This window comes from Alligator mississippiensis, chromosome 1, assembly GCF_030867095.1.
Source record: "Alligator mississippiensis isolate rAllMis1 chromosome 1, rAllMis1, whole genome shotgun sequence".
NCBI lineage: Eukaryota > Metazoa > Chordata > Crocodylia > Alligatoridae > Alligator > Alligator mississippiensis.
This window is the reverse complement of record NC_081824.1, coordinates 302,643,968-302,658,714: the sequence shown is the minus strand read 5'-3', so window position 1 is coordinate 302,658,714 and position 14,747 is coordinate 302,643,968.

The following is a 14,747-nucleotide window of genomic DNA, read 5'->3' as shown; positions in this document are numbered from 1 at the left end:
GATTGTTTGGGCCTGACCAATTGCCACCTTCATTCTGGCATTGCCTAATTTTAAAATATTATATCCTTCATATTCCTGTCATGTGAGATCATTCCCTACTTATTAACAAGTCAGAGGAAGAGCTGAGACTAGAACTCATAATTCTTCCATAGTATTGCCCAGGGATGGAGATGGTGGTAAGAGCAGCAGTCATTCCATGTATTTCTCCTTGCTTAGCAAGACAACACTATGCCTAAGATATCAGAATCATACTGTGGGCTAAGAGCATACACAGTGCTGTTGACATGCAGTTGTAAGGAGCTGAAGCATACTCTTTCCAGATGAAATGCCCAAGTAATATCACAGTATGCCACTACCAAGTTCTGAGCATGTACAAATGGCACTGTATCAGAGTCATAACCAAATAAGGTAGATTTTATGGTGGCAGGAAAAATGTACCTGCCTGACCCTAGGACTCATTTGTTCCCAAATCTCAATTGCCTACTTCAAATTCATGTAAAAAAATGGCTTGGCAAGAGGGATTTTAAATTGTCCATTTACCCTTAACCTCATTTTCTAAAACTGAAGCACCATTTTAATTAATCTTTTCCCAAAATATTCAGCTGGAAGTTTGAAGAATCATCTTGAAGAATTTCAGGCCAAAGCATTAGTCCTGGGTAATGTTATAGGCCAACATAATCAGCACTTTATAACAGAAAGTGTTAGGCAACTTTAATTAGGTGACACTAGTCTCCTGTCTCTGCAGCCCAGCAGAATTTGAGAGAGTCCAATATCCTGTAAAGGGCATAAAGGCTATTTCAGTAGCTGCTGAGGGTATGTCTATATCTATTCAATGTGCAAATTGATTACCACCCTGATCCCAGGACTACTGCCAAGCAACAAGTCCTGTCCATTTGCTCCCACTGCACACACCAGAGGCTGAACAAATCTTGTACAGTTGCCAGTAGAGTGGTGCTGGGTGTGCCCAGCACCATATGTCAGGAGCATACCCAAGACTGAGATCCTAAGAGCATACCTGAGCCCATACCAAAAAGCAACCCTAGGTGACTGTTCAGAAGGTGGCATGTGAGGAGCAGGAGTGAGTGGGTAGGACTGATTTTGTAGCAGTGGTCTCAGACTCACCATGGGGGTGGTATAGACACAACTGCCATGTGCTCCAGTGTCCCTCCAAAGCTCTTAACTGTAAAATCAGGAGTGTTCTTTGGACAAGACTGCTATGAAACCTTCATGAAGCCCAATTAAGAAATCCTGATTAGCCAAAGGTTTGTTTATCCTCTCAACAGAACAGAAATACCACTAAATCAGGGATCTTCTCCCCTTAAACACAACCAAACATTAGAAAAAAAATACCATAAATTGCAGGGTTGGTGGTTCAGGTTGCAGCATAACATAATTTGCATTCTAACCCTGTTTTCTCTCACATATAGCTCTCTGAAAATGTCATCCTTGGAGCTAAAACACATGTCTCCACCTAAACGTAAATGTGAACTTTGGCAGGGGGTGGGGGGGAGGGACTGAATCAAACCCCTACAGCTGTTTCTGAATTATAAGGGAGGGAAAAAAATTAACATTTCCCAGCATAAACATTATCTTGGGTTTGTTTTGGGGTTTTTTGTTTTGTTTTCTTTTCTTTTTTTAGTTCAAGGGGAACATTTTGTTTATTTAATGTTAGAGTATTTTATTTTATTTAGATGTCAGCGTAGCACATCTGTAGTTCTCAGTGAGACACACTCAAATTGATGTATTTGGGGGGAAATGGTTTAAATTTCAGATTTAATTGGTAAATCCAAATTACTAGACACATTCATTTTTAAATGAGTTAAAAACATTTTGCTCATCAGCTGAGCAGGATGAACCTTGTACATGTATAAGCTGTTTCCTAAACTCTTCTCACTTGATTTGGAAATACTTTCAGGTTTTGCTTTTTTAATTGCCCAAAGATTTTTAAATAGCCTTTTAATTTGCACTCAGAATTATGTGGGGGAGATTTGTTATGAGCAAAACATAGCAGTTGCAAATATTAGTATTTGAGCATCTGACTAAACCTGAAAAAGCTATCGCATTGTTAAATCTGTAATAAATGCTGTGATTTGAGCCCATAATCAGTTAGTTCCCTGTCTACATAAGGAAATTCACCTTTATTACTATACTGCTACAATTCAGCTATAGTGGCATAACTGCCCCTGTGGACACACTTATTTGGAATAGCTGTGACCTTAAGTATAGCTACCTTCAGTTTTAATCATTTGCAGACACAAAATAAGGATATGCATGCATAGCAATTAGGGCTGTGCGAAGCTTCGGGCACTGATTCGGCCCGATTAGGTGGCCGAATCTCCAAATCTGAATCAAATCAGGGAACTAATAAAAAGGTCTGAATCAATTCAAAGCTCTCTGAATTGATTCAGAAAATATTCAGAGAGCTTCGATGATTAGGGCAGTCCCCGCCCGCTGCAGCAGGGAGCTGGAGTCGGACTCAGAGCTAGTAAGTAGGGGGCAGGGGGGGGCGGCAGGGGAGGGGATGGGACCATGGGGGAACCCCCACCAGGCTCCTTCCCCTCCCTCCTCTCCCAGCCCCCCCGACCACACCCCAACCCCCCCATGGCTGCCTCACCCGCCACAGCTCCCAGTGCTTTAAAAAAATGTCCCTACTCAGTGGGTGCTGCCAGGTGGGGGGTGATCCCTGCAGCCCCCCACTGTGTGGGGAGCTCTGCATGAGCCCCCCACCCCCCACTGTCCCAGCCCTGCTATGGCTGCCTTGCCTGCCCCAGCTCCAGCCCTATAAGAAAAAAAATGAAAAAACCCCAAACTCACCAGCTCCTGCAGCAGCCTCAGGGCTTTGGGGTGCTCATGGAAGAACCCCTTATGTGGTGCGGAGCAGCAGAGATCACCCCCCCCCCCCCGCCTGCCGGGCAGGAACCGGTGAGCCCATGGTTTGGGGGGGGGGTTCCTTAAAGGGCCAGACCTGGGGCAGGTGGGGCAGCCATGGGGGGCCTGGGACAACATGGGGGGAGGTCGTGGGGCTCATGCAGAGCCCCCCATGCAGCATGGGGCAGTGGGGAGCAGCAGGGATTATCCCCCTGCCCAGCAGCACCCAGTGAGTCTGGGGAGTTTTTTTTCAAAGTGCAGGGAGCTGGGAGAGTGGATGGTGGACAGGGGCTGCATGATTCAGAGATTCGGCAGCAGCCAAATCAGAGTTGGCCAAATTGATTCGGGACAGTGATTCAAATCACCAAAGCGAATACTAGCTGCTTCGCACAGGCCTAATAGCAACCCTTTTCAAGATTGGCCAGATATACAATATGGACTCTGCATAAGGGCATGTGGGCAGGTGGGTCAGTGACTGTGCACACATTTGTGCAGACACTAGATAGATTAGGTAAAAAGATAATAAATATGTATAAAAATATTTTCTTGATTTTATAGACAATTTAGGAATTAGTTATAGACTAGCTGAAACCCGCAAAACATTTGCAATTACATTTTTATTGCAAAAGTATTTCTTTAAATACAGGATTTTTAGTTATCCTTTGACTGAATACTGTAATAGATTCAAAACTTGTCACCCTCAAAACGTACCATCCCCGCCGCCCTCCTGCCACCTTCCCAGGACAGCCAACCCATTCCCGGGTGGTCCCAGGTGGCAGGAAGGTGGTGGGGATGGTGCACAGGGTGCTGGAAGCCTGCCAAGTCCAAACTTCCCTGAGCACACCCAGGCGTCCAGCGCCCCGTGCACCATTGGATCCAGTGGGTGCTGCCTGTGAGCTGGGGCTGCACCCGCACAGCTAGCACCCCACCCAGGAAGCCCCGGGGGGCACTGCTGCCATGGAGGGAAGCACTGCCCCCCACCAAGCAGTTTAGGGGCTGTGCAACCCAGCAGCAGCTCACATGGGCCGGTTCTGCTGAGGAAAAAAAAAAAGCAGCAAGGGGCCTGATTTCTTTATTTTTTTCCGGAGCCTGCTTGCCTCTCCCATGGCTGGAAAGCAAGCTGTTGGTGGGCCCTAAGGTGTGGGAGACCCCAGTGCTTCCCTCCATGGTGGTGGCATCCCCTGGAAAGCACCCGCCTGCTGGCACCCCACCCAAATGGTCCTAGGAGGCATCGCTGCTGCAGCTCAGGGCCCACCAGCAGTTTCCCCCCCAGCCACAGGAGAGGCGGGCAGACTGGGGAAAAAAAGAAGAAAAAGGATTGGGTCCCTCACTGCTTTTTTTTTGCCCTTTGGTGGAGCCTGACATGTCTGTCCGGAGCACTCTGATTGGTTGTTTCAGTAAGCACTGTGTTTGGGTGCCGAAACAACCAATCAGAATACTCCAGACAGACAGACTGAGCCTATTATTATTATAGATATAAAGACCCCCGTCTGGTTAGTAACTTTAACTCATTAAATTTAGTAACCAGCCTAACTTCAAGTATCAGAGCAGCCTCATCGAAGTCAATGCCACCATTTGCATGCTTAAAGTCAAATATGTGCTTTATAGTCTTGCCAAACTGCAGCCTTAAATGTATCATGGATACTGCTTTGGTGAGGTGTCCTCTTGGTGTGGTCTTCAGGACTGTCCATCTTAACTTCACAGCTCTCTCAGCTGCAATGTATCACTCAAAAGGTAATGTTCTTGCATTGTAAGGGAGGGATCCCAGGTGGCATATCTTAATGTATAAATGAGTACTCTATCTACATGCATTACACTTTACAAGCCCTGAAGACTAATTGAAGGTGGTGATAAATTAGATTGTGCATAGTACAAATATTTATCTTACCCCCTTATTACAAGTATTTCCTTCTCACTGGTTAATTTAATTAAGATGTATCCCTTTGGATAAAAGTCCTTTAAGAAGGGTATCTTTCCCCCTTCTTGTCACTCCAGCAAGAAAATGATACTTTATTTTGAATAGAGACATGAAAATTCAAGATTCCTGAGATGATTAATACAGGTCTGATTTAAAATATGTGCCTGGCTTGTTTAAAATCTAAAATATGACTTATTTTTTCTAAGGACCTGATCCTGTTAACACTGGCAAGTTCAGTGTATGATGTAATGAGTTATTTACATTGATTTCCTAGGAGAGGAGAGAAAAGAACTGAACTGGAATAATACTAATCCACTGAACAGCTGAATGTCAGAGGGAGGGGGTGAATGCAACATGTCAATGACGATCTCACCAGTCTCACAAAATCGCATCTCATTCTATCGCATCTCCACGCATTTGACAAAAACAGCATTTCCAAGAGACTGGTGGAAGTCAGAGGAAGGGTAGTCAAACCCGGTAAGAGCTACTTGTTCCCAAGGGTATGCAGCACTGCCTTAGGCATACATCCCCTGAGCGCAATCAAAACTCACCTTCTTTGTCATTAATGCTTCTGGTATGATTCTACAGGATCTGGTACTGCTACAGCCAGGAAACTTGCAGGGATTCCTTTGGGGACCTCAACCCCCTCTATGAATTGGATGGCCCTGTTTCCTCCTATGTTGTTAGAGGACTAAACCATGACCCAAATCTCCACTTTTCCCATGATTTGACAGGTTCTCTATGTACCAAAATTAAGGTATATGGTGATATAACCAAATCACCAAACCCCAAAAAACTTCTTGGTGCCCGATACAATAGCTGAACTCAGGTGTAAAATGTGGTCTCTCTCAAGAGGAATGGTTTTTAAATAGTGGTATTGTCTCTGAAGGTGATAAACTACCTACAGACCCAGAAATGCAGTGTGGCCCACTGAACAGAACACTGCTTTGGGATTCAGCAGACATGACTTCTCTTCTGAAGTCTGCTTCTATAAACTTAGTTCCCTTCTCAGACTTTCTCTTATCTATTTAGACCAAAAACTCTTTGCAGCACAAGTTGTCTCTCACTGGGTGCATCTACACGTGCAATTAATGCAATGCACTAAAGTCCAGAGCCATTTCAGTGGGAGTCAACAGCTCTTGGGCTCAGTGTCTATACGTGCACCTGGGACAGCAGCAATTTGAACTGAGGTGGAGCAGCCCTGGGCTGGCAGGGGCATGGGAGATCAGTCTCAAGCTCCGGGTGGTGGCATCAGGCAGTGGGGGGACTGGCTGGGGCACAAGGGTACAGAACCTGAGTAACTGTGCGGCTAGGTGGAAGGCAGCCCCTGCATTTTAACACCCTTGTGCCGTCACCATCTATATGTGTGTTTCAGCACAATTACTTACTCCAGTGTAATACAATACTGTCAAAGACAGTACTATCTTATGGTGGAGTTAATTAATTTACTGAGCTCTAATACCAATACACATGTAGGTGGTGACCTTCTACTGCAAGCTAATTAGTCTACTCCGCAGTAAAGTGCACGTGGAGATGCACCCACTGTGTATTTGTTCAGCACCTAACACAATGCAGGTCTCAGGCTTCGACAGGGACATTATTTACTGCTGAAATACAAATAGTAACCAGCAAAATTGAGACTTCTGTCCATTTGTGTGCCCAATCTGTTTTGCTTTGCTCATTAAACAATTATTGGCACTGGCGGTCAGAAAACTAGAATTTAATCCAGGAAGAGGGCTGAGCAATTTATGCCTGCTCTTTCAGTAAAAAATGTGAATGCACAAGTGTTTGAAAGCTGCTTCCCCTGCAAGGTTTACGTATGAAATGTCCATGACACCTGCTGCCTAGTTGATAAAAGCATGAATACAATGCTTTTGGAGGTCAAACAAAAATAAAAGGCTCTGCTCCTGGAGTTCCTCTTTGAAGGAATTAAGATCCTTTGAAGGAATAAGGATTGGCAATGAATAATGTATCAACAACTCCTGTCACATTTTCTTTCAGTACTAAGCTATCAGTCACGTTAACAAAACAAGGGACATCATTGCAGACTACAAAGGTCCCAAAATATTAAAACTACCTGTGCTTCTGAAGCTCAGTCAAGCCTGATTTGAATTACTGTGGATAGTTCATAAAAGTCCTCACTGTCTTCACAACTTTTTAAATCAGGGGTGCTCAACCACTGGCCCATGATCTAGATCTGGCCCACAGCATTGTGCTCATCTAGCCTACAGTGCTTCCCACAGGTTTAGAAATTTTGGATGGGGGAATGGTGGCACCACTCCCTGTCAAATTTCCAAACCCATGGGGAGCCCTGGGCCCTGTGTATTTCATTGGGCACCTGATCCCAGTGTGCAGGGCCAGTGGGGGACATCTCAGGCCTCAGGGCCCGATCACAGCACACAAGGGGTGAGACAAGGTGGCGCCATGTGCCTGGTGCTCCATCCAGCCCAAAGACTGACCCCGTGCCACTCACCTGGGCGGCAGAGCCAAGATAAGAGCACCACTGCTTTAAAATATGGTCAGCAACTTTTCAGAGCTGTAGGCTGGAACGACCCAACTCAGGTCCGAGTAGCAGCTGTTCTCTGCCAGTTTCTCCCCAGCACCAAGGTGCAGCACGGGCACAGCTCCTTGCTACCTGGCCCCAGCATGGGCAGCCCCCTTCCCCCTGCCTGTTGAAGGAACACCAGCATAGCCCCCACTGCCAACACGCTACCAAACCCCTCAGCTCTGTGGACAGTATCCAGTGCCTCGGCACCATGAGCTGCATGTTACTGATCCATGCTTTAAACAAATCTCATTTTAACAGGAAAAGACTGTGGACCTGTTCAGTGGCAAAACTCAAGATGAAGGTGTGGCTGTTTCCATAGCAACCAGATGCAACCTTCCTGCAGGTTTGACTTTTAAAGAGTACCATTCAGGTCAATGTCACATCATCACTCTTCAAAATGTAATTATATACAGGCTAAGTTTGTAGCTGTCCTCTAAATCAGCCACTGGTTTTATTGTCAAATGTGGTATTATTGTCATATGTTTGTCATTTAAATTGAAAGCCCCTTATGACAGGGACTGTGTCTTCATTGGAGCACCAAGACTGGCAGTTTTACAGTAATATCTCCTGATGCTGAAGACTGTCATTCATGAGAGCGTTGTGAATACAATAGCTTCTGGATCAGGCCCTGAACAGAGAAAAAAAAGCCTTATTAAAAATTATCGGTAGCGTAAATAGGTTTGTTCTTATTATGCTTGGGTTTGGCAAATGTGAAAAAGAACGTTATCTTCTTTTTTCCTGCAAGCCCCACTGCCTATCCTTAGAAAGCTAATGTTGTTTTAGAGCAAGCAGCTCGATGGATGTACAGTCTAACAACTGTTGGCTTTCTAGAGGCCAGAAAATGAATGCTAAGAAGTCTCAATGGAAAAGGGAAGGTTTGATCACCTCAGTACAACAAGCATCTTTGTGCTACGAGTCCCTCCTGCTTTTCCTTCCTGGATGAGGACACGGCTGTGGGCTGGCCGCCAAAACAAGTGTCCTAATGCAAACAACCCTTCCATATTTCCTCAAGTTCTCTTGACTTGCATCAACTATTGTTTTAACTGATGAAGTCCTTGCTATTGTGCCAAGTCAAATTATTTCCCCTAATGATGAGCACAATTATCTAACAACGTTCTGTGAACAACTGTAATCCTGTCCTCTGTGTTTTAGACACCTGTATCTTACTTAGTTAATATCTGGTAATAGAGCCTTATGTGGGACTATGCTTTAATCCCATTCTCTTGGATTTTTCCTTACATTTTATCCTGTTCCTGCCTGCAACAACTTAAATCCCGTTTCCTCCTATATTAGGGACAAATATTTTAAGTAAGTAAACCAATTCTATGTCTGCAAATCAGTTTTTTCCCCTTGTACAATTCTTCTGGCTGCCAGTAGGTACTAGAGGTTCCCAAATTGTTTTACCAGGTTTTATCTGGTAACTTTCAGCTTTTTAAATATATCGCTATTGCTGCAATACTACACATATAAAGAAAAACTAAGACTGCACCAAATGTTCAGGGATGCTGAGAGAATGAATACTACAGTGTTTCAAATATAAATCCATTTGTATTGCTACAGTAATTGACTTATTGGTGCTACAGAGTAAAATACATTATTGTCACGGCGGGGTCCTTCAGGAGGGCCGTGATCTCCTCGAGGTCCCTCGCTCTGTGTCAAGGCCGGCCCAAGGCACCCTCTTATTCTCGCCCGCCACGTCTTTGATGTTTGTATATAGTTGGGAGGCTGCCTACGACTCCCTGGGCACGGCTACTCGGGACCTCTGTCCCCGCAGTTCTTCCGGACTCCTGTGGTCTCCCGGTATGACGGGTGCTCCCCAGGCATCCTAGCCTTATGGGCTACGCATGGCTCCTACCAACCCCTAATACCACGCCCCAAGCCTTGCAGATGGGATAGACGTTGTCCAGTCACAATACACGCCCGCTTCCTTGGGTCCTCTCCTGTAATCTAGCCCACTCTTGGGCCTTCCCCCTATGTCTCTCTACTAGTGCCCCTTCCTGGGCTCTCCCTAATACAACGTCCCTCACTGGGACTCTTGAGACCCACTCTGGGCCTTCTCTCTCTAGCAGGTCTCCGGTCCTCTAGGCCAACTGCACGGCTACCCTCCCTGATCCTGGCTCACCACGCTGCTATCCCCTTTCTCCGGGGACAACCGCAGCACCCTGCCTGTATCTGAGGGCTGTTGCCGCACTAGCCTACGGCCGTGCTCACTATGCCCGTCTTGGGCTTCTCAATATGGCGCTCCCTCTCTTCGGGGCTTGCCGCGCCCACACTAGGGCTCCCTAGCAGTGCCCCCTTCTGGTGCTCGTCATGCCTGCTCTGGGGCGTCTCAAAGCTGCCCCTCCCTGGGGCTGGGGTCTATGTACCCCGCATACAACCCAGGGTCCTTGTTCCCCGCCCGCAACCCACTGGTTGCATTTCTTGCTGCCAGTTGCGCCTTCACTGGCACGCTAGCTGCACCTTCACCGGTGCTGCACCTTCACTGGCACCGGGGTCTCCATACCACTGGGGTTTCCCCTTAAAGTACTGCGCCCTCACTCAGGTGCTGGGGCCCCACCCCTCTGGGGTCCCTATGAGGCCTCCTCCAACCCCTACAGCCTCACCCAAACCTCCGGTATAGTCTCACAACCAAACATAAACTCAAGCCTCCTGGCTATAACTCAACACACCCTATGGCTATAACAATATTGCTCCATGTCACAGCAGTACTTGCTGTTAGGCCTCTCTCCACATCCTAACTGCAAGAGCTCCTGCCCCTCTGGCTACTGGCAGGGAACTGCTAGCCTGGCCTCAGCCCTGGGCTTTATGAGGGCCAGGCCCTGCCCCTTCCGGCCAGCTGATTCTTATTAGTTGCCCCAGCAACTCGCAGCTGTGCCCATTATGTTCTGCCAGGGCTCTCTCTCCCTAGCAGTTTCTCCTCTCTAGGAGCAGGAGCACCAAGGTGCCCTGTGACAATTATAAAATGTAGGTCCAAAAAAAAAAAGGATGTGCATTGTACAATGTCCTGTAAACTACACACACAATTTAAGCTTGGGTTTCATTCTCTGCTTATGAAAACACACTGAAGTCTACCTCCAGGAAGATGGCCAACTGGTATCCTTAAAGCAGTGGCTCTCAGCCTACTTAGACCAGAGACACCCCTCAATAGATTCAAGGCACCCCTCAGAAGATGCCAGCTCTTAGTTTTCTCTTTTTCTGAATACAGAAAAAATCTTCTATTGCAAAGAACCCAGAAATACCACAGCAGGTTAGTATGTTTTTAATACTATGGATTCCTATGTGAAAACTCTGGATTCTTCTTGTGAATAGTGTTTGCACACCTAACAGTGCTAACATAGTGCATCACCCTTGAAAGGATCTCAAGGCACCCAGGGTGCCATGGCACCCTGGTTGAGAATCACTGCTTTAGTTCTTACCAGGCCAACATTGCAAATATAGAATGAGGTAGTAATCTTTCATTTAAAAAATAATATATTGTACTCCAAGTCATTTTTGTCTGCTAAAACATGCAAACATCCTCAATGTTTGAGCAATGAAATAGTCATGTAAAAATAAAATGGAAATTGAAGTCATAAATGACAGCAATGTTGAGAGGATGGTGTCATTCACTGAGAACTACACGCTAGAGACTTGCCCCTGCTCTCTAACATGCATGGTGTTAACAGTCTCACTCTTCATCCTTTTATTAGTTACAGACCCCACTTGCAGAAAGAAACTTAGCCAGGAGGCGTTCCAGGATATTCTCAAACTATCATAAAAATACACTGCAGAAAGGAGTGGACAAAACTGCCCTAATTTAGGTAAGATGCACTGTTTTGGAAAGTAAAGTTGTGTTTTCATGTCATTGTGTTTATAAATGACAGAACAAAAAAGAAATACAGAGAAGCTAGGACCACTCCACACTGAGGGGCTGGACTTTCATGCCACCGTGCCCACTCCGAGTGAATTCAGTAGCAACCGAGGGTTCTGATCATCTCCCAAAAAGCACTCCAAGATTTAAGAGCAGGTCCTGGAAGTTGCCATAAACCTCACTTGAGCAGCTACCAGTATGAAATAAAGGTCTGGTGCAAAGCCTGCTAAGTCACAGGAGTCTCTCTACCAATTTCAAGGCAGTTTGGAGAAGTTCCTAAGTGTTACACTGGGTTCAAAATGCCTAAACATGAGACCAGAGTTCTCTGCAATTCATGAGACATCCTACCAGAATGCAAAGAGTAAGAAATATTTGAAAATAACAAACTAATTGCAGTCATCGATTATCTCTATAGTGGAGGTTGATTCAAACATTTGTCTATCCTTTTATGAGTTCCCTGTATGTCAGTCCTGTTTCTGTTAACTTACAGCTTTACACATCTTGGCCCATGTGGCACACACCAACATACAGACCTTGACCAGTTACGGGAGGAGGGGGCTTGATATGCCTTATTGCCACTCAACATCCTATGTATACAGCAGTTAAAGAGTGCTGTCTACTGTACAGCAATCCAGCTTTTACTTAGTATTGCCTTAATGAGGCTGCTTATGACATCTTTTCATTAATGAGCTTTCACTGATGACCCAATCCATTTTTAGGACATATATAGGTACATGATTTGTGCCCACTCTTTCACACACAAAGAATTTCCATGTATGCTAAATAAAAGCCAAGTTCTGTTCCTGTTTAAATCAATGGTAAGACTGCCCCTGACCTCAATCATGCTTAATCAGCCCTCCTTATTGACTAGTAGGATTGCCTCATTTATGGAATTTTACTCCATTAAAACACAGGGTCTCTTATTTTTCTAAAACAGAACAACTGATCTTGCCTCAGCGGGTTTTGTTCACTTTGTGCATTTTGTTTGGTGGAATCAAATGGTGAATCTCTGAACCTGCTGAGAAGCCTTAAAGTGAGCAAACATTCCATGTGGAAAGTGTTGAAATACATTTGCATGCTTCCCTAGGGATAACATTACTGTTTGATACAAATATTTTTGAAACTTAAAACCAACTTAAAACCCCAAAGCAAACTAGAAAGGCTAGCTAAATTAAAACAGATCTAAATCCAACCAATAATGCATTTGCTTACTGCTAATCACACTTTCCACAGAAAAAAAATGGTAGTTGTTGATATCTGTGGAGGTTCTGCTTTCTTGTGAGAACTAGCTTTTTTGAAGGCTACAGGCCAAACCCCCTTGAAAGAGGAAAGGTCACAAATGCAACAGATCAAGGGTCAAACACATGAAACAGAACAGAGGCCAGACACATGAGTCTCAGTAACCACTTGAGAGACGATCTTGGTCAGAAACCAACAACAAGTGACAAAAAATAGAAGACATGACGGTAACAAAAATGCAAACAGGTGTTTCATGCTAAGAACAACTTGCGTGTTGGGAGAGGCAGGTGGGGAGAAATCAATCCATGATGTACTTTCTGCTTTTTCAGGCAGAAATTAATTAACTCAACCAAAGAAACCTTCAGAGGAATTTGAACAAATATGTATCACAAATAGCACAGGTAGAGTGGGCTCACTGGACAACTGACTCCATAATAGAATTGAGTCCTGGCATAATACAAAATGTCCTTCAATGCATTTGTTGCTTTAGGTAAAGAAAAGAGATGATTTTGTTTGCAAAATACTTCATTAATCACACCTCAAAAGGAGTTCACACTACAAAAGCTTTGCCTGTATTAACCTTTAGGCTGCCTTGATGCCCACAGACTTACTTCCATAGAATTCATTCAACTGCCAAAGAAGAAAAACCCTGGCAGCCAAAAGGTTAAAGAGATGTAAAAGCTAGGCACTCGTGATGCCTTTTTTCCCCCAATAAACATAGTTGAATAATGATTGTTGCGAGGATTTTTGTTCCCCCTTTCCTCAGAAGAAAATGAGAAGGTGAAGATGCCACCAGAGCTTTTATTTTAAAAAGCAAGTCTTTTTTTCAATTGCTTACAGACAAAAGCAGAATGCAGCACTGTTGCCAGACCACCTGGGACAGAGGGAGATGGGGAGACTTCCAGATGGATTTTAAGACAATGGATTTATATTTATATAGCCAGAATAAATGTTTTTCCTCAGATAGCATTTCCCCTTGCTGTATCTAGACCACCAACAAGAGAGGGAGGCACAGAAATTCTATTGCATTAATAGTCTCGGTGTTTATCGCTTTGACATTTATTAACTTGTGGGAGCTGTTTATTGAGTCATAAACTCTACTAATGGGGATATTATCTCTAAATTATACAAGTACTTCAGTATTTGGCTTAGTTAAAAGAAAGGCTTAGTGCAGTTACAGAATTACAATTTATCACAATTACCAACATGAGCCCATTATGGGAATTTAATTGCTAATTTTTGGTTTATATTGTGAAAAACTACAGTAATAACTCACAACATGTAGCATATATGCATGTACACAAGCACACATATCTATATTATCCTGTCTCCCTTCTACCTTCCAATATATTATAGTGGCTGAATTAATTAGGGCCTCAATTCAGCAGTCTGTCCCTGTACAGTAAAGCATTTAAGCTAGTGAACCAATTCCAATGGACTTCCACAAGACTTGCACACTAGCAGTGGGTTTAAGCACATGCTTAAATGTTTTGCCAAACTGGGGCCTAAGAGCATGTGTAGACAAAACGAAGGGCATGTGTGCACGACACTGTTCATGACACTTTAAAGTGGGTTAAATGTTTTTGCACCTCTTTAAGGGTGTTGATGTTTGCACACATTGGCAGTGTATTGCACATTAATTCCAGCAGTGGTAGCACATTCAGTGGCGTAATGCACCTTAAACAACTTTCTGGTGCAGCAAACTAAAACACCTCCAAGGAGTTTTAGTTTACTGCCCTACAGCTACAGAGCAAAGCACTGGGCTCCGAGCGGCTCAGGGACTGTGCAGGCAGCTCGTGCAGGCAGCCTGACAGCAGCCTGGGAAGGCAGGCTCCACCAAAGCGGGGGGGGAACCACACACACAAAAGAAGTCAAGCCTGATCCTCTTTTTTTCCCCCATCCCTGGAGCCTGCCTGCCTGAGCTGCATGGAGACCTGGTCCTTCCCTCCATGGCTGTGGTGCCCCCCAGGACCACTCAAGCCGGTGCCTGTGGGTGGGGGAAGCACCTGCCTCATCGACCACCCTCCTGCAGCCCAGGGACTGCTCTGCTCACCAGCAGCCTGCCATCCTCTCCCTGCCACCAGAGAGGCAGGTAAGACATAGGTGTACACAATGCAGGGGTTTACTTTGCCCTAAATTGAAGCGGTGTTTTTAAAAACCCACCGCTTCAATTTAGGGCTCCCATTTCATCTACACATGCCCTAAAAGAGCAGCACAAATTGGGAGAAGCCCTGGCTTATTTGAAGTCAACAGGAGTTTTGCCATTGACATTAAATGAGCCTGATACAGAGCCCATTAAAGACAACAGAAATCTTTCCATTAAC